The 22,558-nt window shown below is 42.6% G+C and overlaps 1 protein-coding gene and 1 pseudogene across 3 annotated transcripts in view; both read left to right on the forward strand.

The window, feature by feature from the left end:
* The window catches only part of LOC139237921 (MHC class II regulatory factor RFX1-like), a 152,743-nt gene extending 146,190 nt beyond the window's left edge, over positions 1-6,553 (forward strand). For all 3 annotated transcript variants that reach the window (XM_070867218.1, XM_070867220.1, XM_070867221.1), the window contains one exon: positions 2,520-6,553. The gene's annotated coding sequence lies outside the window, so the exon portion shown is untranslated. The remainder of the gene's footprint in view (positions 1-2,519) is intronic.
* Positions 6,554-21,912: 15,359 nt separating this feature from the next.
* LOC139238050 (U2 spliceosomal RNA) lies at positions 21,913-22,049 on the forward strand (annotated as a pseudogene).
* The last annotated feature ends 509 nt before the right edge of the window (positions 22,050-22,558 follow it).

Here is a 22,558-nt window from a genome sequence, read left to right on the forward strand (position 1 = left end):
GTATCAGCGAATATTGTTTGCTGCCACTGGAATAACACACAAGGGAAAATTAAAAATCCCGCTAGAATCTGAAACAAAAATACTGGGAAAGTTTGCAATGAAATGAGGTGCTTTTATAAGTGCGTTACTAAATATTGTACAATTATAGGAACTAGGGTGTTTATCCCTTGGGGCCCCTGATGCACACTTGGTTAAGATAAACTGTGGAACCTACTGGGTCAGCTTACACATGTTACTTTGAATATTCACCTTACAAGCTTTTTGGTCACATAAGCAACTTCAACCAGGTAAAATAATCAGCAATTAACCTAGTGCCAGGAAAGCGCAGGTTAGACAGGGGACTCATCCCAGATTGACCAACATGATGGTACTTTCACACTAATGAACGGCCCTCAGGTAAGCCAATCTTGGAGGAGCATTTGTTTTTAATACATTAGTTTATTTTAAAAGCTATACATATTTATTAGACACTATTTGAAAAGCCAAGCAATATTTCGTGCAGTGGCAGTAGATGATATGTGGAACAGAAACACTGACTTCACACACGAGTTGTTTGACTTTCACACAGGTACATTACTAACCATTTCGATGGTGTATTTATCAGTAATGCTCATAGAATGAGCTTTTATTTCAAGTGAAACCTAACAAATATGAATCATTTTTCCAAGTTTCCAAGTTTTGTCCTTTGACTCTGTGTCCCTCTTCTGTTGGCCCGAATTACTGCTGATGGGCTTGACGAATTGACCACTTACACAGAGCACAATGGAGCACTATCCCAAAAAATGAGGACTTCTTTATGAAAAAGTGATGCCTGCTCATTTCCTTTCCTTAGCCTTTCATGGGAAGACACCCAAAACAGTTGTTTTCCTGGTGTAACAAGAAACTCTCCTTTTTATTTAGCATACCGTAAAAGTGTTATTAAATACAGTAAGGCCTCCATTATCTAGGCTGGCTCAGATAATTGCAAGTTCGGAGTATGCCAGAATTGTGAGTTCAGATAATCTAAAGGCTTTCCTGATTATACAGCCCATATTCAACTCACAAGGCATGAACCCGGAGTCTGCCAGTGCGGGCTAGAAAATAGGAAGTGTGGTCACTGAAAATGTTAGTCATGCTGTATTATTTCACAGATTGCAAACTAAAGCTTTTAGAGGAATTTGTTATCCACTATAAAACCCAACTGCAATGAAAGTAAGACTGCTAGGCAACAGGAAAAAAATATTGGGATGCAAATCCATTAGGTTGCAGCTTTGCCAGTGACATGATATAATTGGTGAATAGCAAAATTCAACAACTAACTTCACTTTGTGGTCTACTGACACAAGATTCAGGAGCTGCTGTATCTTCCTGTATGATTTTTAGACATAATTTCATTATTTATGTCGTTGTGCAATGTCATTAATGGAATTTTGAATTTCGGCTTCTCATTGAAGTGCAGATTCATTACTCTTCTGTTCTGCATGGATGTCCTGTTAAAACGTTATAGTAAAGGGGAATAGAGCATTAAGTTGTTAGCATTGCCTTTAACTGCCTTCTTTGCCACAGTCCTGGTGACTTTTGCTCTGCTGGACTTGCCACGCTTTGTAAGTCAATGAATTGTGAGATTGTAGGCAATCATTGTGAAGAGTCCTGTTCACCACTTATCATTCCTAATGCTACATATTACATTGAAATTGATACAAGACACCAGCTGCATTCATATCAGTACAAAATATTAAGCTTTTCAGTCTACCAGCTGAATATATTTGAGCATATAACTTTACGGCACAGAAGGAGGCCATTCGGCCCATCGTGTCCGTACCGGCCAACAAAGAGCCATCCCGCCTAATCCCACTTTCCAGCTCTCAGCCTGTAGCCCTGTAGGTTACGGCACTTCAGGTGCACATCCAAGTACTTTTTAAATGTGATGAGGGTTTCTGCCTCTACCACCCTTTCAGGCAGTGAGTTCCAGACCTCCACCACCCTCTGGGTGAAAGAAATTCTCCTCAACTCCCCTCTAATCCTTCAACCAATTTAAATTTCTAACCCCTGGTTATTGGCCTCTCTGTTAAGGGACAAAACACAATCATAATACAAGGGAGAGCCAGAATTCCAGATCACCAATCTGAGCTTGTGCTGTTTTTTTAGTTCACCTGAGCCAACCCAAAACTTACTTCAGGCTCTGTTTTTTTGCGTATGGGTGAATTGTAAAAGCACAGTGTGGTGTTTCATTGAGCATCGCTGCTCTGTGTAATTACCAAAAATACAAATACCCCAGTAGTATCGGAAACACTGTTAATAGGAACTATGAGCTTGCTATTTGTCTGGCTTCCTTGTGTTCATTTGGAACCTTGTGTTTGTCTGCGGAAGATTTGGAACGCTCAACTAAAGCAGACAATGTATGTCCTCCAGCTCTATCAAACAGTCAATCAAACGTGTATGGTGAATAACCATTTTTGCTCTTTGGGACTCCTGCCTATTGAAAAAAAATACATACATTTTAAAGAAAATTATATTTTTTCTTAATTTTTTTTTTACAGTTTCTGCCCTCCTCTGCTGAAGATACTGACCTATGCTGGACTACAGTCGGTGCTGGTAGTGCTGCGGTGCCTCACCCGTTCGGCATTCTTCATGTGTGAGCCTAGACAGTGAGTGCCAACAGGCCACTTGACCATGTGTGGCATCAAAGTTGAACCTGATGCTGTCCTAGCCCAATGTACACACACACACACACACACACTTTCTAGAAGGAGTCGCTGGATAGTAATCAGCCAACTTTTTCACTTTGCAAGACTTTCAGATAACCTCTTTCAGTTCCATCAATTTCTTCAGGCCCTGTGCTGTCACAATCCGTTGATCGTTAGCTTGCTTTTTTAAGGCTTTGGCTTTTTTTCCTCATGCTCTACAATCCCTCTATTAAATGAGCAGTCCCACCCTGAACTAGTTTTTGTTCCCTTACCGAAATGTATCTTCTCCGAGAAGCCAGAGTATGAATTCAGATGAGGATTTCCTATTTTAGAGCCCAGTGCTCGAGTGCTGCAGCAGTCTCCAATATAGTCTATAAGGACATAAGAAATGCTGAATAGAACCATCTGCAGGGCTTTGAATCACATTATATTTTTATATTTGGATGCAGAAGTAGTACACCAGTTTCCAAAGAGTTAATCAAGAATTTGTTTCTTATAAATCCTAGCAATTTTAATAACCATTAAAAGTAAGTTACTTTACCTCACCTAAATTAACTTTTTATCTGGCACAAGCCAGAACTCTGAAAATTAATTCTGAAAAACGACAGTGAAAAAATGGAAATGGCCCCAAGTCAGGAATGAAGAGAAGTGACTGGCTATGTTTTGGAGGACAAGGGAAAGATGGGCAATGGGAAACAAACAGACCAATTGGAGGAGGAGATACACAGAAGCCACTTACACATTGGGCAAGTTTGCTTATCAAAAATGGAAATGATATCATCTCAGTCCCAGGTGTAGTTGTTTTGAATTTTCCAGCGGTCACGATGCGCTCATTGACTAATAAAGTGTAAATTATGGCCATAATAATGCTAATACTTCAGTGAACAGAAAATGTCAGGAGAAGCAAGGAACCTGTGTGACATGTACCTGTGCCTTGATTAGTTGCTAGCAAGAAATGTTATTACAATTTGTGCCGAGGATTATTCTACCTTTAAAATCTACACAAAATGTTCGAGGTTGTTTAAATACTCAACAACTGTAATGCAGGTGACTCTGGAATCAAAACTGTTTCTGGTTTCAGAGGTAAGATGTAACGCTGGATCTAGTTGCACTGTGATAAATTAGTTCCTGCAATATGACTGACCTGAGAAGGTGCACATCACTTTAATACTGGCATCATTGCTTTCTTCTTTCATTATTTTCTTTCTTGTAGCCCTCTGGCAGTTATCATTACCAAAAATTGGGGAGGGCAAGCATTGGCGGGCCTGACTATCTTCCTGCCTTTTCACATGTTCGTAATTAATGTTAAATGATTAGAGCAGTTACCAAAAGTGGAAAGAAGATCTCGGAAACATTACCTTTTATTCAAAGCAGCTCCACTTTTTAAAGAAGGAAACAAACCAACTGACCTCAAACTTACTTGATGTATTTTGGAAAATATCCATTTACCTGCCAGCATGCATGGTCTTCCTTTGTGCTATATAAATATAAGTTGTTGTTGTTGTTGTTGTTGCTAGGCTACTCTCCAGTGATGGACCCTTGAGCAATTTCATTAGAAACAGTGAAGGCACAACTTCAGTCCAGTGTGAGGGCCATTCCACAGCTGCCTGTCTCTGAAAATGCACAGTTCCCACCCTGTGGCATGGTTTGCTGGGAGCGGGCAGCTCTTGGGCTCCCCATGCTGCCTCTAATGCAATCACTCCTGGATGCTTGGAGTAGTTTGCTGTACTAGGGATGGAAACTCCATGCAAGAGAGAAAACAAATAGCATTTTCAACAAAAAAAAAATAATTTGAGGCGTTTGTCATTTTCTTCTTTAAAAAGGGAGGGGACTTTGGGGAAAAAACCCTCCCCTAAACTTTGCTTCCTCTTTAAGCTTGGAGACTAAACAGGAGCAGAACTGCGATGTTCCAAACTGTGAACCTTACTACCAGTGCCATGATAGAGATTTCTCTGGGCATGCTTTGCTCCTTGCAATTGATTCATCTGGCCGCCATATTGAGAGGCACTGCATTTGGACACTTTGAAACTTTGTTTATAATGTTTATAGTTGCCTGAGCTCAATACTCAAAGTTAATACCTCATGTTGCAGTGGAGCAGTTCCCTCTGCTAAAATAAAGCACTTTTTTCTTTAAAATGTTACATTTATTTTAGCAGAGGGAACAGTAGATGGGTGGAAAGTGACAGCAGGAGAAGTAGTTTAGTGGGATAACTGTATGCCTTGAACTCAGCCTGGGGATAGGGGGGTCATTTTAATTTTAACACAGGCGATATCGGTTTGGCCACCTATTCAGTAGAAATGTAAATTGGGAGGAGTGTATAATGAACGGCCAATCCAATATGGCCTGTGTTACACCAGCGCCAAAGTTAAAATGACCTCCAAAGTGTCTCTCTAAGGTGAGTCTTATTGACCCTGATGATAATTATGATAATTATGAAGGACTGTACTGTTTTCAGTTTAAAAAAAGGATTGCAGATTTTCAGACAAATCTGAACTATTTGCGGCTGTAACATTGGAAGCCTGTAATTATTTCTTGCCAGACCTTCAGGGGTTTTCCTTATCTGAGCCCAAGCTCTGTTGAAACATCCTACAGTGCTGAAATACCCTTGCATGCTAAAAGTCAACATTTTGGCAGTGATCTGTGCTGTAGAAACAATCCGTCTGCTGATGCTAAAGCCATTCATAGTAATTCAGAATGGATTCTAGATTGCTGTATGCTACAGTTGTCAGTTTGGTCAGTCGAGACTTGAGTGCAAAATTGTGAAGCAGTAAAGTGTATGACTAATTCAATTCTGCAAAACTTGCTTTTGTATTTTGGATTCTGCAGAGTAAAGGTGGCTCATAAAACATGGTTTTACACTGTATTTTGGTGGTCTACCTTTTCTAAAAGGGGCCCTTCAGGAAAACAACCCAAAAAGCAAATTATTCAAGTTGCTTTGTATCATAAGAACATACAAATTAGGAGCAGGAGTTAGTCATACCGCCCCTCGAGACTGCTCCGCCATTCAGTAAGATCCTGGCTGATCTTCAACCTCAACTCCACTTTCTCGTCCGATCCCCTTGGCCCTTGACTCCCTTAGAGTCCAAAAATCTATCTTAGCCTTAAATATACTTAAATGATTCACCATCTACAGCCCTTTGGGGTAGAAAATTCCAAAGATTCACAACCGTCTGAGTGAAGAAATTCCTCCTCATCTCCATCTTAATTGGCTGACCGCTTATCCTGAGACTATGCCTCCTGGTTGTAGACACTCCAGCCCGGGAAACAACCTCTCAACATCTACCCTGTCAATGCCTCATAGAATATTATATCCAATAATAATAAATACAAAGCCAACTTTATCTGTTTCCACAAACGATTTATCTACTTTGTGTTGGAAAGGGATAAGCAATTAATTTCATTTCTTGATGTCATTAAACTATATCCCCAATGTATATAATTAACTTTCACAGAAATACTTTCTCTTTTTTTTTTTAACCACACAATAGCAGGTGCCCTCATTCTCAAACAGTCTCGTATGTGTTTGAAAAATGTCTGCCCCATTAGCCTTTTTACTTGAAGGCCTGTTATGGTATACAGTGACTGAATAAATAAAATTCTGTCTTCACTATATTATTTTCCAGGAGTTTTAACTAAAGTTCAGAGCCTGCATTCCGCAGTGCTGTCTGTTTTTCTATCAATAGCAGAAACCAGTGGCCTTGATGATGTAAGGGGAATTATAGGTTGGTGAGTGGCAGTTCAAGTAGAGGTGTTGTAAAATAACTGGAGTTCCCCTTTAAACTAATAAAAAAAGAGATGTAATAAGGCATAAACGACAGATAATTTTCTGGTATAATCAGATGTTTGATTATATAAAGAAATGACCAAAACATTTCTTTAAACCTTTAGTAAATCTTTAATAGAGTTTAATTTGGAAAAAAAAGTTTCAATTACATGTTTTTTTTTATATCACAGTTATTTTCAGATAAAAGATATACCCAAGTAAACTTGGTTCTAATTTATATTGTGGATGAGCTGTAAAACCACTTAGTGGTGTGGTTTACTCTTCCAGTTCGGTTTACAGTGTTGTTTCCAAAATTCTTCATCTCAAGGCTGAACCTTATTGGCTTCTTTCAACCTAATGATGTAATTCAGGATGAAAGCACCCCCATGAGTACAAGCTTACTTGACTATTCTTTTCCACAGTTTCGTCATGTCTAAAGAAGCTAATGTGGGCACGTTCCTGTTTCAGCTTGGAAATCCTGGCACTGACCACAATACACAGCCAAACTCAAACAAAATCTGAGAAGATAATCAGATAAGCAACTGGCCATTCAACTTTCTGTTAATTTATTCAGAAGTAGAGTCCCCCAAATCTCATGTAACTAATTATATATCTATTTTTGTCTGTACAAATTTTAATAAGGCAACACCAGAGAAGGCTGGACTGGCTATTTTTGTAGGTATTGGAATTAATTATTTTATTTTGTGTGTCTTGTTATTTTCTAAGTGCAATTAAACAGTTTCACTATCGGTTTTTAAATGGGCTCTTCGAATTAGATCATTTTCTTTTTAGTTTAGATCAGCAGTGTGTAACAAAAAGGTGGTTTTCAGGTGAATAAAATGTGAGGACTGTGGCCAGACTCAAAGAAGGAAACCAATGAAATAGAAACTTTCTATTAAACTGCGGTATAAAGCCACTTGGTAGCAATTTGCAGTATATTGTATCTTTGTTCAAAACTTAGGGATGGCATTACTGGTTATATGTTTGATTTGGATATGAATTATGATTTAGCATTATAGGCCAGATGGCAGGAGACAGGTGAAGTAGCTAAGAGTTTTGAATTGCCTTAAGAGCAGGAGCTCTGAAGTCCCCGTGTCCACCCACCACATCACATACCATACACCACAGCTAACCTTGGCCTGATTTGGTTCAGATTTCAGCTATCTTCTATCCTATCCATTGACTCATAATTATTTTTCCAATTCGAAATACCATGAAGTCCTCTCATCTGCCAATTCCCTTTTGAATATCATATCTAGACAGCCTGCTGTTTCTTAAATTACTGGGTTGGCGGAGAAATGTCTGTGCTCATCAAGGTATGGATTGCCAATCCTGGGAAATGGAACACTTTTCTCCACTTTTGAGACCATTTTTAAGACAAAACACACACTTGAGGTTTAGCATGGATAAGATGTACAGCTCCCTTAACAAACCCTCCCATCCTTGGAACAGAACCTTGTGGATGTATAAAATTCTCCATTTCCTGACCTATCCATCATTGTGGTCTCTTTGTGAGATGACGAACTTGTGTCAAATTCTGGGTATTTTCGTGCTTTGGGCCCATACTCACTAGAGGATTGGGCTGAGATCGACTAAGTTATTTCACATTGGATCCCTATCACCAGCCTCAAAGCCTTTATCCAAATAGTTTGAAAAAGCTGTTCTGGATTCAAATCTAGAACACAGGTGAAAGGGCAGTATACTTCCCAGTCACCAAGGAAGCCTACTAAGAAGGAAGGAACGTTTAAATAATGAGACAGGGGTATTTGTTTCTCTCCGCTCCACCCATACACTTTAATTGTATGTAAAGTAAAGGAGGCAAAGATAGAGAGCAGGCACTAAAAATAATTCAATAAATTAGTATTTGTTTGGCATCCTGCTTGAAGTCTTCTCTTCTTAGGTGGTCCCTCGTATCGAGGATGACTTGCTTCCACACCAAAAAGGGATGAGTTCACAGGTGTTTCAATGAAGGACGTGTCATTCCAGATCCCAAATCACATATTGAAGGGTGGAAGATACCTGCGCGTGGATTTTTCTAACGCATGGTGGCCGTTGCACCGAAGTCTAAATCCCTGGGAACAGGTGTTTGAAGACCTATAAAGGATTATTCCTTATTCCAAATAAATTAAAAGGCCACTGCCCAATTAAACACTCTCACTTTAAGCCCTTTTCATCATGAAGCAGTCATGGAAGTCCTGTGATCATCTCCAACCCCTCCTGCATATAACATCTTATTAATTCCAGATCTATGCTTCAGTTCTCTTTCAACACTCGAAAACTCTTCATTTCACTGTTAATTTGGGTTTTTGCAATGGTTAATCATCAATTAGTTACCTACTTAATCCTACAACTCTTCAAATATGTTCTTTTAAGTCCTTTTTGTGGTTCCTGCCCTTACAGTCTTTGTACAATGATTTTGGAGCATGTTTTATTTCCTGTCAAATTAATTTTTTTAGTCTAGAGGTGCACTTTTTTTGTCGATGCTGCTGCATTTGAAGTTGCCTTGGCGTCAGTCGGTGTAAATAGCTGCCTTTTAAAACTTGTGCGTTTTTGCAACCAGCTTTTCTAGTAGCCTGTCCCCCCAGTGGTACTAGACTTGACTTCTCGTGTTGCATAGGCTTTTCCTTGAAATTCTCAAGAGGACACATTATGGACACTTGAAATACTGAAAAGTGATTTTGAGACAAATGATAGTTTTGTCTGGTCCTCCGTACAATGCAGGTGAGAAGTGGAATTAGTTTTGAATTCAAAAGGCAAAAATGTAAGCACACCGAGTCGGAGAGAGTTACCTGTTGAACATTGTGGCCACTCCCTTGGATCATGCTACCCTAAAGCACCAAGAAAGTGGCAATCTGTGTGGACATATAGTTGAAGAGAGGGAGTTAGACCCTCTGTTATTCATATATCTTCTCCAGCTCTCATCATAAATCTTCAGTGCCCATTGGCCTCAGTGCTGAATATCTTTCAAAGCAGCAAGTATTGAACCTAGGTTCAAAAGGTCCAGATAAGGACATCAAGAGTGGCCCCCTTTCACTGCTATACCCCGACAGTGACTAAGAGTCATTGCCTTCCACAAGGCCTCTATGGACCAGTTCCCTCTGCTGTGCTGTTTAAAGTGTAATGAAGCATTATTTAGCTAGCATACCACACATGGATCGCTTTTCTTATCAGTAAGTTTCAGTGATCAGTTGGGTTACTGGCCAAGTCAATCACTATGACTGTATTCACTGTACTTGCCAGTGAGACAATAAGAGGCATATTCTCATGAGCTACACTCCAGTTTGAATTGTCCATCAGATAAGAATTGGACTACACCTCAGAGCACCATAATCAGGTTGCTGCTTACTTGCTACATTTACCATGTAGTGCTTGTAAAGTGTGAGCCAAATAATTGCTGCTGTTCGCATTCTAACTTAAGTATTAAGCTTAAAATATCTAAAAATAAGCTGCTAAAAATTATCCCTCCATGCCTTTTACTTGTTTAATTTCTCTACCTGATCTTTACCACCTTCTGAATGTGTTGACTTGGGGATGGGGCTAGATTTTCTGTGTACTGATTGTGAATGGATGTAAAACTAGCCAAAAGTTCCACGGTGATGGCGACCTCCAATACTCCACACAAATGGCCATTATTCATGTGTGAACCTTGATGGTGAGCGTTGGCGGGGCATTTGACTGCAGGAGGGCATCACAGCAGAGCCCAAGTCTGCTCTCACCTGATCTCCACACATGGGCACTGTTCTGTATGGCTCAACTATTCCGTGATTAAAGTCACGGAGCCATTGGGAGAGCTGAAATAATTCTAGGAAAATTACCATAACTTGCAACTTAAGTAGTTGCATTGATGGGTGAGGATTAAAATAGTTTCAGAACATTGCACGTGGCACAGACCCCTCCACTTATACAAATCCTATTTGTCCTTAAGTCTCTTGTGAATGACATCATCTCCAATACAGTTGTGCGTGTTTATAAGGAAGTTATATTTGTATGTGGTTGCCTTCTGTGATCCTGCTGTCTTGCCTTGGCTGCTCAGCTGCTGAAGCCAATCTCCAGGTCCAGAATACAGTAATGCTTCTCCTTCACTGTCTCTTGAAAGGAACCTAAAGAACTCTTAAAAGACTGGGCTTTTCCAACATCTGTAGTATGAGTGAAAAAGTAAACTAGTCCTACTGTAACTAACAGAACTAGAAAGGTCGGCAATCAGTTACTTGTCATAGAACTGTCGTTTATTCATTCAGTGTTTTGAGAATATTTTTCTGCTACACACTGGGAACCAGCCAGTTTCTGCACACTCTTAACTACTTATCCTGACAGTGTGTAAACGTCCCATTACCGAATTGAATAGTTCAATCTGACAGTGACTGTCCAAAAGTGAAGTGTCTGTTTGGACTGTTTGAACATAAAAAGGAAACTGTTCCTTCCCAGGTTGCAATGTTATTGGCTGTCCCACTTTTGATGGTATAAGTGATTTTTAATTTATAAAAATGGCAATTATGTCACTTTTAACTTTCTAGTGAGAAAGAATGTGTGAAATTGAGATCGCCCCTGTTGTGTGGACAGGAGAACATGCTGAGTGTGCCTTTTAAATGCAGTACATTCAACAACACTGCCAAATAGATACCATGTGTGATTCACATCATTAGACCTGGTAATAGCAGGTTCAAGACCTCAAATTCACACTTTTTGTTCCCTAAAGTATTCACTTCTCCAATTTGGGCTAGTTTTCTGGGGAAGGGAATGCTTATTTCTGGGGAAGGGGGGGTTTCTGGGGAAGGGAGGGGAGGTTTCTGGGGACGGGAGGGGCGGTTTCTGGGGAAGGGGGGGAGATTTTTGGCGAACCGGGGGTTTCTAAGGAAGGGGGAGTTTTCTGGGGGGGGGAGAGAGTTTCTGGGGAAGGGAGGGGGTAACTGGGGAAGGGAGGGGGTAACTGGGGAAGAGAGGGGAGTATTTTCCCACAGCATTGAAGGTGCCACCTGATCAACATTACAACATAGTGGAATTCGCTGCCTCAGAGAGCTGTGGAAGCAGGGACACTGAATACATTTAAGACAGAAATAGACAGTTTCTTAAACGATAAGGGGTTATGGGGAGCAGGTAGGGAAGTGGAGCTGAGTCCATGATCAGATCAGCCATGATCTTATTGAATGGCGGTGCAGGCTCGAGGGGCTGTATGGCCGACTCCTGTTCCCAGTTCTCATGTTCTTATAAGAATTAGGAGTAGGCTATACGGCTCCTCGAGCCTGCTCTGCCATTCAATGAGATCATGGCTGATCTTCAACCTCAACACTTTCCCACCGATCCCCATATCCCTTGATTCTCTTAGAGTCCAAAGATCTACCTCTCTCAGCCTTGAATATACTCAACGATTCAGCATCCACAGCCCTTTGGGGTAGAGAATTTCAAAGATTCACAACCTTCTGAGTGAAGAAGTTTCTCCTCATCTCAGTCTTAAATGGCTGACCCTTTATCCCTGAGACTATGACCCCTAGTTCTAGACTCCCCAGCCAGGGAAATAACCTCTCAGCATCTACTCTGTCAAGCCCCCTCACAATTCTGTATGTTTCAATGAAATCACCAATCATTGTTCTAAACTCCAGAGAGTATGGGCCCAATCTGATCAATCTCTCCTCATAGGAAAGCCCTCTCATCCCAGGAATCAAGGAGTGGCTTTGATGGCAGAGGACACTAAAGGCATCAAAGGGTATGGGGAAAAAGCAGGAATATGGTGTTGAGATAGAGATCAACCATGATCATATTGAATGGCGGTGCAGGCTCAAAGGGCCGAATGGCCTACTCCTGCTCCTATTTTCTATGTTTATAGGAAGTCTGTGTCAATGGCAGGGAAGGAGGCCTAAATGTTTCAATTGTACTGTATTATTGAGTGCAGAAAATAACTTCCACCGTAATAAAATGTGACTTTCATTTGGCTTTTAAAATTCTAATTCAGCATCCTTTTATAAATGACATATATCGGCGATCTCTGACTGTAATCAGATCACATACCTGCAATGGGCTTGCTGAGTGTTAGCCATATTGATTATGATGGCTAGTGGAGGCTTTGTGTTCAGGGTTCAGGTAAATTTTGAGATCAGGAATTCAAATGTTAGCAACATTTTGGAGGCCAACATATTAAAATCACAAGAAGAAGTACTTTATATATCAAACCCCACTGGACAATTGTATATGGCGTTTCTCAAACAATTTGCCAATGAAATTGCATCCCAATGAACCTCTTTAAAACCATCAATGTATGTTCTGCGATCTAAGTGCAATTATACAAATACCAAACTGTCCGTTGTGCATGTTGCATATAGAAACAGTTTTTCAGATCACTTAGTTTGCACTTGGCTCAAATGGTAAATAGAAAATTCCATTTGTGAGTGAGCCATTTGTATAGTCAAGCATGGATATGTGCACCTTCTGTGGTTGGGCGTGAACCATCTCAGACAGTAGGTGAAATCCTCCCTCCCACGGTAGCTGTAAACAATTCTGTATCAAACAAAATTGTGCGCACTTTTTACCGATTTCCCAATTAGGCAGGCAATTAGACTGAACTAAGAATTCCATTTGTAATACCCAATGAATGAACAGGAGAAGCAAACGTTATGCAGTACAGGCACTAAGGGTAAAACTCATGAAGGGTAAAAATCCTTTCTTTATCAAAGTACCGCAGCTCTAAGTAGATACAATGATCTGGATAATACAGTCTACTCCTGATAATTCAAGTCACTTTGCATAAATTATCTAATAATTCAATTTTTTTTTCGCCCCAAAAATAATTTTGTGAATTATAGGAATAGACTAGCTGGAAGCTTATGTTCTGTACACTATTATTATCTGGTTAATGATTCAATGATTTACTCAAATCTGTTGCCAGACTATTTTGATATCCCACATTCATAATTATACAAATTGTATTATCACCTTTGCACATCCTTTGTCAGGCAAGAAGGTGGGATTTGAGTCAGTCGCTGGGTCTGGCCACATTTCATTTCATCCCCTATCAACCTAATCCAGTGACTGGACCCCCCCCCCCCCCCGCCCGCCCCCCACCCCATGGAACTGGCAGATTAAGTTTCCTCGCATTAAAATCTGTAAGCACAGTGGTCTGACCAGAGCCGGGAATTTCATCGGAAATGGTCCCACTCTGCCAATGTAACTTTGTTGGAAACGGGCTTTCCAATATACTTCCAGCAAAGTGACAGCGGAAAGGAATAGGACCAGCTCCGAGGAAATTTCCAGCCCAGGTATTCATTTATAAAAGAGATCCCTTCCTGTATATTTGCCTCCAATAGCAAACCATTAAATGCAAGCAGCCTTTATACTGAGGCACTTTTCAGTATCTTGCTGTAACCCACTCATATTTAGGGGAATATAATTCTGCATTATATAAATTATGAATAAGTATTTGAGAAATGGGCATCACTGCATTTGTCTTTCCTTTTAGCCAGAAATTGCTCCTGTGTTCATTGAGAGGAAGCTTACCTCTGTTGTGAGGGGTGTATTCTCTCAACTTCTTCCTCCATTGCAGAACTTAGCTGATGCCTCATAGTTCTAGTATGTTAGAGAATGACTAAAGAATACCACCTCAAACTAAGATAAGTGCCTCTGTCAAACCATCTGAAGGTATGTTGGTAGGACGATGGTGCACAGACATGGTGTTAACAGGAACCATTCTCCTTTCACTGCTTGTGTGGCACTAATGCAGTGAGTTCAGTTTCCGTCACAGAATTCTGGCCGAGACGACCAGCCTGATGGCAAATAGCTCGTTGCCTTTTGTTAACCCTCAATATTAAACTAAAATCATTTGTAGGATTTTTGGTTTTCCCTTTTCCAGATAAAGAGTGTGTGATGTGATTAATGTATTTTGCAGTTAATTGAGGCACTTGTAATATATTTGTTGTACCAGTTTGTAACTCAAAATGACATATAGTTTTGGAAAAACAAAACAAAAATCTGTGCTTTTGTATGTAATTATAATCTTTATTACACGTTGCATTAATATTGGGTGAGTTGTGAAAAGAAAATGATTATTTGATATATTTGTTTCTGAACCATTATGGCCTTATTTGTTGGAACTTTAGTCTTGAGATACATCTGTGCTATATAGTTGTATGCCGTTCTGTACCGGAAAAGTAAATATTGTATTTTGTATAAACAAAAAAATGCTTAGTTTTGTTGTAAACTGGGTGCTTTGATCAGCTTTTGCTGAACTATGGACCTTAAGAGAAGGAAGCAGTGTTTGAAACTGCGCTGTTTAATGTTGTGATTCAGCTTGGGGTGATATGTAAGCATTTGTAAGAGTGTTTAGTCCTGGTGCAAAAGCTGTTTTCTACTTTTTGTAGTGTTTCTTTTAAATAAAAGAGCAGATATAACACATTCAATTTGTTTGCTGTCTTTTACTTCCAAGTATTTGGAATTGTAATCTCTAATTTCTAACTGATGGTGTACCATCGCAAGTACTGAGGCACAAGTTGGTCTCATTCCAACACACCAACAGCTTGAGCCTATATAGCATAATTTGATGCATTAAAATGTCCCCAAGCACTGCACAACAGCGAGGGCAGGGGCAATGTATATCCAGCAGTCGGAAGAGTTCCCAGAGGTCACTGATGGCATGGGTGAAAAGAAAGATATTGAGGAGACGTCAAGATCACAAGATAGAGATATGGAAGGCCATTCAGCTCACCTTACCTCATCCTAGAAAGACCCTAGCAAAGCATTGTTAAATTGTTCCAGGGTTTAACTAAAATATCCAAACTCTGAGTCAGAAGGTTGTGGCTTCAAGTCCCACTCCAGGGACTTGAGCACAAAAATCCAGGCTGACACTCCCAGTGCAGTGCTGAGGGAGGTGCTGTCTTTCAGATGAGACGTTAAACCGAGGCCCCGTCTGCCCTCGCAGGTGGATGTAAAAGATCCCATGACACTATTTCGAAGAAGAGCAGGGGAGATATCCCCGGTGTCCTGGCCAATATTTATCCCTCAATCAACAGAACAAAATCAGATTATGTGGTCATTATCACATTGCTGTGTGTGGGAGCTTGCTGTGCACAAATTGGCTGCCGCGTTTCCCACATTACAACAGTGACTACACTCCAAAAGTACTTCATTGACTGTAAAGCGCTTTGATATGTCACGTGAGTCGTGAAAGGCGCTACATTGTTCTTTTCTAAACTTAGTTTAAAGTTCAAGTTCAATTTATTTTGTGGCAGATGATCCAATCTATACAACCGTTCCTACACTCCAAGAATAATTCATTGTATAAGCTGTTTAAACCATTATGATGTGATAAGATGACTATATTCATTAGCTGTGAAGTACTTTAGGATGTCCTGAGGTCTTGAAACATTGTATAAATTGAAGTTCTTTCCTCTTTTTAATTTCATATGTATTTCTAAAGATGTTCTTTTACAATTGGGCTGGACACCATACTGCTGAAAAGATTTACATTAGAAAGTTTCAGCAAAGTGCACCAGTCTGGTCACTTCACCACTATAAATATTTGTAATGAGAGTTAATATACACTGAGCACTTAATTTCACTGCCCAAAATAAAGACAGTGATGGTAGCCAACATTTAGAATCTGTGAGCTGCTGCATCATATGGCATTCCCATAACACGAGAGAAACTGAGCACTGCTTTTGGGGCCTCTGAAAATACAGCGGCTTTTCCTTGATGAGCTACACAAAAGTAGTCAGAAAAAATTGAAGCATGAAAGCACACTGAAGGAGCCTGTTGCTGACGTCAGGGGGCTCACTAAATATCTCAACTCAAACAATAAACACAATATATATTGTGGTTCATTCTGGGTGGTTTCTGCTTGCACTTTAATGTATCAACATTTTAGCCCAGATCTGGTTCCATTCTCAACTTTCAGCCAGTCTTTCCTCTGGGTCCAAAGGTTGTGGCTTGAAGTCCCACTCCAGAGACTTGAGCACAAATCCAGGCTGACACTGAGGGAGTGCTGCACTGTTGAAGGTGCTGTCTTTCGGATTAAACGTTAAACTGACACCCTGTCTGCTCTCTCAGGTGGACATAAAAGATCCCTTGGAATTATTGGAAGAAGAGCAGGGAAGTTATCCTGGTGACCTGGCCAATATTTATGCCTCAACCAACATCACTAAAACAGATTATCTGGTCATTATCACATTGCTATTTGTGGGAGCTTGCTGTGTGCAAATTGGCTGCAGCATTTCCCCACATTACAACAGTGACTACACCCCAAAAGTACTTCATTGGTTGTAAAGCGCTCTTAACCAATAAGGGATTATGGGGAGTGGGCAGGGAAGTGGACCTGAGTCCATGATCGGATCAGCCATGATTGTATTAAATGGCAGAGCAGGCTCGAGGGGCCGTATGACCTACTCCTGCTCCTATTTCTTATGACATCTAAGGTCGTGAAAGGCGCTATATAAATGCAAGTTATTTTTGATTGATTCCCTCTCCCAGCTTCACTCAGGTGGTATTACTCACTCCTCCAGGATGTTAATATATAATTCAATTGAAGTTTACTTTCAGATACACTGATGTAAAGTGCAGCATAAATGTACGCAGAGATCCGGGACTTGGATACGTGGATACGTTGCAACTTAAAGTCCGCTCTGCCCTCTAATTGTGTAGCTCATTCCTTCGGCTGGTGAAATAATGCCATCTGCAGTCCTTAGGTTATTAAACATTCTGCTCCGATTGAAGGACCGGTGGAACTTAACCTCATTTTCCAGAAAATAGCGCAACATCAGTCATTACTCTTTGCAATCTCCAAGCACTCGCGCTGAGCCTGGCTAAAATGAATCTAAAATCTTCAGGCTGCAATGATACAGGCTGACTTTACAAGAATTAGCGGGCATAGGGTTGTAATCTGTGGAATTTGCTGCCTCAGCAAACAGTGGAAGTTGGGTCATTGAATAAATTTAAGACAGAGATAGATAATTTCTTAATAGATAAGGGGTTCAGGGGAGCGGGCAGGGAAGTGGTCCTGAGTCCATGATCGGATCAGCCATGATCATATTAAATGGCGGAGCAGGCTCAAAGGGCCGAATGGCCTACTCCTGCTCCTATTTCTTATGTTCTTAAATGCCGCACTGCTCTCGGGCTCCATCGTATGGCTTTTCCCGGTATTGCGACACACTGCTCTCGGTCTCCATCCTGTGTATTTTCCCGGTATTGCTGCGCAATGCTCTCGGGCTCCATCCTGTGGTTTTGTCCGGTATTACCGCGCGCTGCTCTCGGGCTCCATCGTGTGGCTTTCCCCGGTATTGCTGTGCACTGCTCTCGCGCTCCATCCTGTGGTTTTGTCTGGTATTACCGCGCACTGCTCCTGGGCGCCATCCTGTGGTTTTATCCGGTATAACCGCGTACCGCTCTCGGGCTCCATCCTGTGGCTTTCCCCGGTATTGCGGCACACTGCTCTCGGGCTCCATCCTGTGGTTTTATCCGGTATTACCGCGCACTGCTCTTGGGCTCCATCCTGTGGCTTAATCCGGTATTACATCATCCATCATCATAGGCAGCACCTCGAAGCGAGGATGACTTGCTTCGACGCCAAAAAGGGATGAGTTCACAGGTGTTTCAATGAAGGACCTAATATTCCAGGTCCCGAAATACATCCTGAAGGGTGGAAGATGCCTGTACGTGGATTTTTTTTAATGAGTGGTGGCCGTTGCACATCAGCCACCACAGGGGCTTGACAGAGCTCGGCCTTGGTCCAGTTGGAAGGATTACCCAAGACGACTGGAGACCAGCTCTGCTGCATGGATCTAGTGCACGCACATATCACAGTGTGGGCTGGTCCGTGCTGCCCCTGGGCCCTCGGCTCTTCTGGGCCCGGAACTCTCACTCTCTCATATCCTCCATCTCCCCCACCCTCCATTTCCCCTTCGCTCTCTCATTCCCTCCCTCCTCCTCTCCCAACTTTTCCCTCCCTCCTCCTCCCCCTCTCTCACATCCTCCATCTCCCCCCATCTCTCCCCCTCTCATTTCCTCCCTCCTCCTCTCCCAATCTTTCCTTCCCCTCCCTCCTCATCCTCCCTCCCTCCCCCCTCACACCCGCCATCTCCCCCACCCTCCATCTCCCCTCTCTCACTCCCTCCTCCTCTTTCCCTGCCCCTCTCCTCACTCTCTCTCCCTCCCCCTCTCTCACACCCTCTCTCACACTCCCTCCCTCCTCCTCTCCCAACCTTTCCCTCCCCCTCCCTCTTCGCCCACTCTCCCCTCCCTTACTCTCTCACACCCTCTTCTTCACACTCTCTCTCTCTCACACTCCTTCTCTCACTCCCTCCCTCCTCCTCTCCCAACCTTTCTCTTTCCCCCCCCCCCCCCTCCTCCGCCTCTCTCACCCAGTATACCCCCGGTATTACTGCTCTCGGGCTCCATCCTGTGGTTTTACCCAGTATTACAGCAGTCTGTTGTGGGGGGAGAGGTGGGGGAGAGGGGAGGGGGGGTGGAGAGGGGAGGGGGGAGTGGAGAGGGGAGGGGGCGGTGTGACGCCAGAGGACTGGAGTATTGCAAATGTTACACCATCGTCCAAAAAAGTATGTAAGGATAAAAGGATAAACCTAGCAACTACATGCCAGTCAGTTTGTGGGGAAGCTTTTAGAAACGATAATCTAGGACAAAATTAACAGTCACTTGGACAAGTGTAGATTAATTAAGGAAAGCCAGCACGGATTTGTTAAAGGCAACTCGTTTTTAACTACAGGCAACCCTCGATTATCCGCACACGGGTGTAACGGGAAACCATTGTAACGGCATTTAAAATTCCGTGTGTGTGACGTCACTTTGAAACTCTGATGTTCCTTTCGAATGTTGCCTGTTGAGCCTTGCTTTTAAGCGCTCTGCCTTGCCTCAGCTCCCGCTGCTGCTCACACAGGTACACTGCCTCTCATAATTCATTAAAATGCCATGAACAGTTACAGAAAGTAATCAACAAGCCTAATGGTCTTTAGATCTAGAGGACTAGAATTCAAGGATTAGAAGATACGCTACAGCTATTGATTAGAGCACACCTGCAGTACTGTAAGCATTAACTGTAATGTCAACTCGCTCTACCCGGCATAACCCAATCCCCGAGGTACCCGGGTAATCGAGAGTTGCCTGTAACTTAATTGAGTTTTTTTAATGAGGATGGAAGATGCCTGTGCGTGAATTCTTTTAACGTGGGGTGGCTGTTGCACACCAGCGACCACACGGGCTCGACACACCAAGCTCTTGGTCTAGTGGCAAGGAGATCCAAGACAACTGGAGATCAGGCTCTGCTGCATGGACCTTGTATACACACACATATTTTTTTTTAATTTATTCGTTGCCAATCTTTCCAATTCTTTGTCAAATCACAAATGCCAGAGGTCACCTTGCACACATCAAGGATCACTCTGCGCCAATGCTCTTAGCCAAAAGGCCTAGAGCCACTGCACCGTTCCTGGAAGTACTGCAATACCAGGTTCGTGCCATGGAGGTGGATGGGTCAGGCCCCCTACCCACCTATTATACACACACATATACTCCGACTGTCCTCCTTTCTCCTTTCCACAGGTCCTCTATCCCTGCGATTCATAGGATGCAGTGTAGTCCTCACAGCCTCACTGTTGGCCCATGCTGCTCTTTCCCTGAGCCCTGACCTCACTGCTTCACCAGGCCTCTGCTTCTGACCTCTGTTCCTCTCCAGTCCCGACCTCCGCTCCTGACCTCCGGTCCCGACCTCTGTTTCTCTCCGGTGCCAACCTCCGTCTTGACCTCTGCTCCTGACCTCCGCACCCGACCTCTGACTTCGACCTCTGTTCCCGACCTCTGATCTCGATGGAGAGGGTTGATGAAGGCAATGCGGTAGATGTGGTGTAAATTGACTTCTAAAAGGCGTTTGATAAAGTACCAGATAAATGGCTTGCCAGCAAAGTTGAAGCCCATTGAATAAAAGAAACAGTGCAAGCATGGATACAAAATAGGCTAAGTGACAGGAAACAGAGAGTAGTGATGAATAGTTGTTTATCGGACTGGAGTAAGGTACACACTGGTGTACCTTCTGAGGGACAGGATAAATCTTCATTTAGAAAGACATGGATTAATCAAGGACAGTCAGCAGAGGATTTGTTAAGGGAAGGTCATGTCTGAATAACTTGATTGAATTTTTTGAGGAGTTAACAAGGAGGGTCGATGAGGGCAGTGCATTTGATGTAGTGCATATGGATTTTAGCAAGGCTTTTGATGAGGTCCCACATGGCAGACTGATTACAAAAGTAAAAGCCCATGGAATCCAAGACAAAGTGGCAAGTTGGATTCAAAATTGGCTCAGAGGCAGGAAGCAAAGGGTAATGGTTGATGGGTGTTTTTGTGACTGGAAGGCTGTTTCCAGGGGGGTTCTGCTGGGCTTAGTATTGGGTCCCTTGCTTTTGGTGGTATATATCAATGATCTAGACTTGAATGTAGGGAGTGTGATTAAGAAGTTTGCAGATGATACAAAAATTGGCTGTGTGGTTGATAATGATAATGTAGACTGCAGGAAGGTATTAATGAACTGGTCAGGTGGGCAGAACAGTGGCAAATGGAATTCAATCCGGAGAGGTGTGAGGTAATGCTTTTGGGGAGGGCCAACAAGTCAAGGGAATACACATTAAATGGTCGGACACTGAGAAGTGTAGAGGAACAAAGGGACCTTGGAGTGCAGGTCCACAGGTCCCTGAAGGTTGCAGGCCAGGTAGATAAGTGGTTAAGAAGGCATACGGAATACTTGCCTTTATTAGCCAAGGTATAGAATACAAGTGCTCTACGGGCTGTTCCCAGGGTCACACACCGAGACAGACATCACCTGCTGCTGGAGGGCCATCAACTCGGTCAAAGACGCACTTTGGTCTTGCCGAAACTTGCTGGTTTTCCAGAGCAAGGAGATGTCCACGTCTGCGTGTTGCAGACTGGCGCAATCCAAGATCCAGGATTACGTGTTGAGGGACGCACGTAAAATTGGTGCAGTCGCCGCAAAGGCACGGTGGGGAAGGGCCACAGTTTAAAGCCCTTCTGCCACGGTAAACCCAGGGGCTGGTATCAGTATAAAACCCCCTCGGGCCGTACTTGTAACTTATTTTTTGTGTACATGGAGCACCATGATCTGCAAACACCTATGTAGTGCCATGTACAATGCAAGGTCTGTTTCGTGATGCACGTTGGAAAGGAAAAATGTAAATGTACCGTCACCCATTCCGTGTACTGTATAGTGACACATGTAATGTAATTTGTTGAATGTACTACAATGTATCCCGTATTGTACCGAATTGTACTTGAACTGAAAAGCAAGGTAATGTATCGAACGGAACTGCCGTCAACACCCAAATGTAGTTTATGGGATTGCTGACCGCAGCTAAATGTACTGAACTGCTTTTGAATGTACTGTACAAATTTTTATATGAATAAAGTATATTTTGAAATATTTTTTAAAAAGGGAGGTTATGCCTGAGGCTTTGCCTGAAAGAGAGTGCTGGCTCTTTTCATGCATTCTCGCTTCTCGGCCTTTTGGCTAAGATCAAGTGTAGTCTCGGTTGATTGGGCATTCATATGCAAATTGACTGATTGCAGAAACTCGTTTTTTTGCTGGATTTGCTGGCTCTGGCCCTTTGTCTTGGGCCAAGCATCAATTGGAGAGAAGAGGAAAATCTGCATGTCGACCGACCATTGGGCGGGCCCGAAGGCCTGCCAAAGTGCCAGACTGGCACAACAAGAGGTTGAAGGCTTCGGCCAAAATACACATCGAAAGGAGGAATCTACAACCCGGATGGCGGCCAACTGAGCGGTGAAGCAGGGCGTCTGAAACATCGTCCGAGTGACGGTAAAGAAAGTGGAAGGACAGACAATGATCAACCGGAACCTGTTCGTGAAGAAAATCCTGCTGGGAACATGTGGCATGAAAATCGCCGACATCTTCGCCTTGCAGGACCTCCCGAAGAGAGGTTACTTCGATGTGACCTTCAGAACCGTCGCCCTCTGCCTGAAGTTCCTGAAGGGACTGAAGGAGGCAAGTGAACCGCTGCGCTCAGTGCTAACTTGGGAGCCACTGTTCACCCTCCCGTCGCAGAAAAGACGCACTATCACAGTGCAGATGTACAACCCCCACATCCCGGTCATTGATGTGCTGACATTCCTCGC

This window comes from Pristiophorus japonicus, chromosome 24 (assembly GCF_044704955.1).
Source record: "Pristiophorus japonicus isolate sPriJap1 chromosome 24, sPriJap1.hap1, whole genome shotgun sequence".
Taxonomy (NCBI): Eukaryota; Metazoa; Chordata; class Chondrichthyes; family Pristiophoridae; genus Pristiophorus; species Pristiophorus japonicus.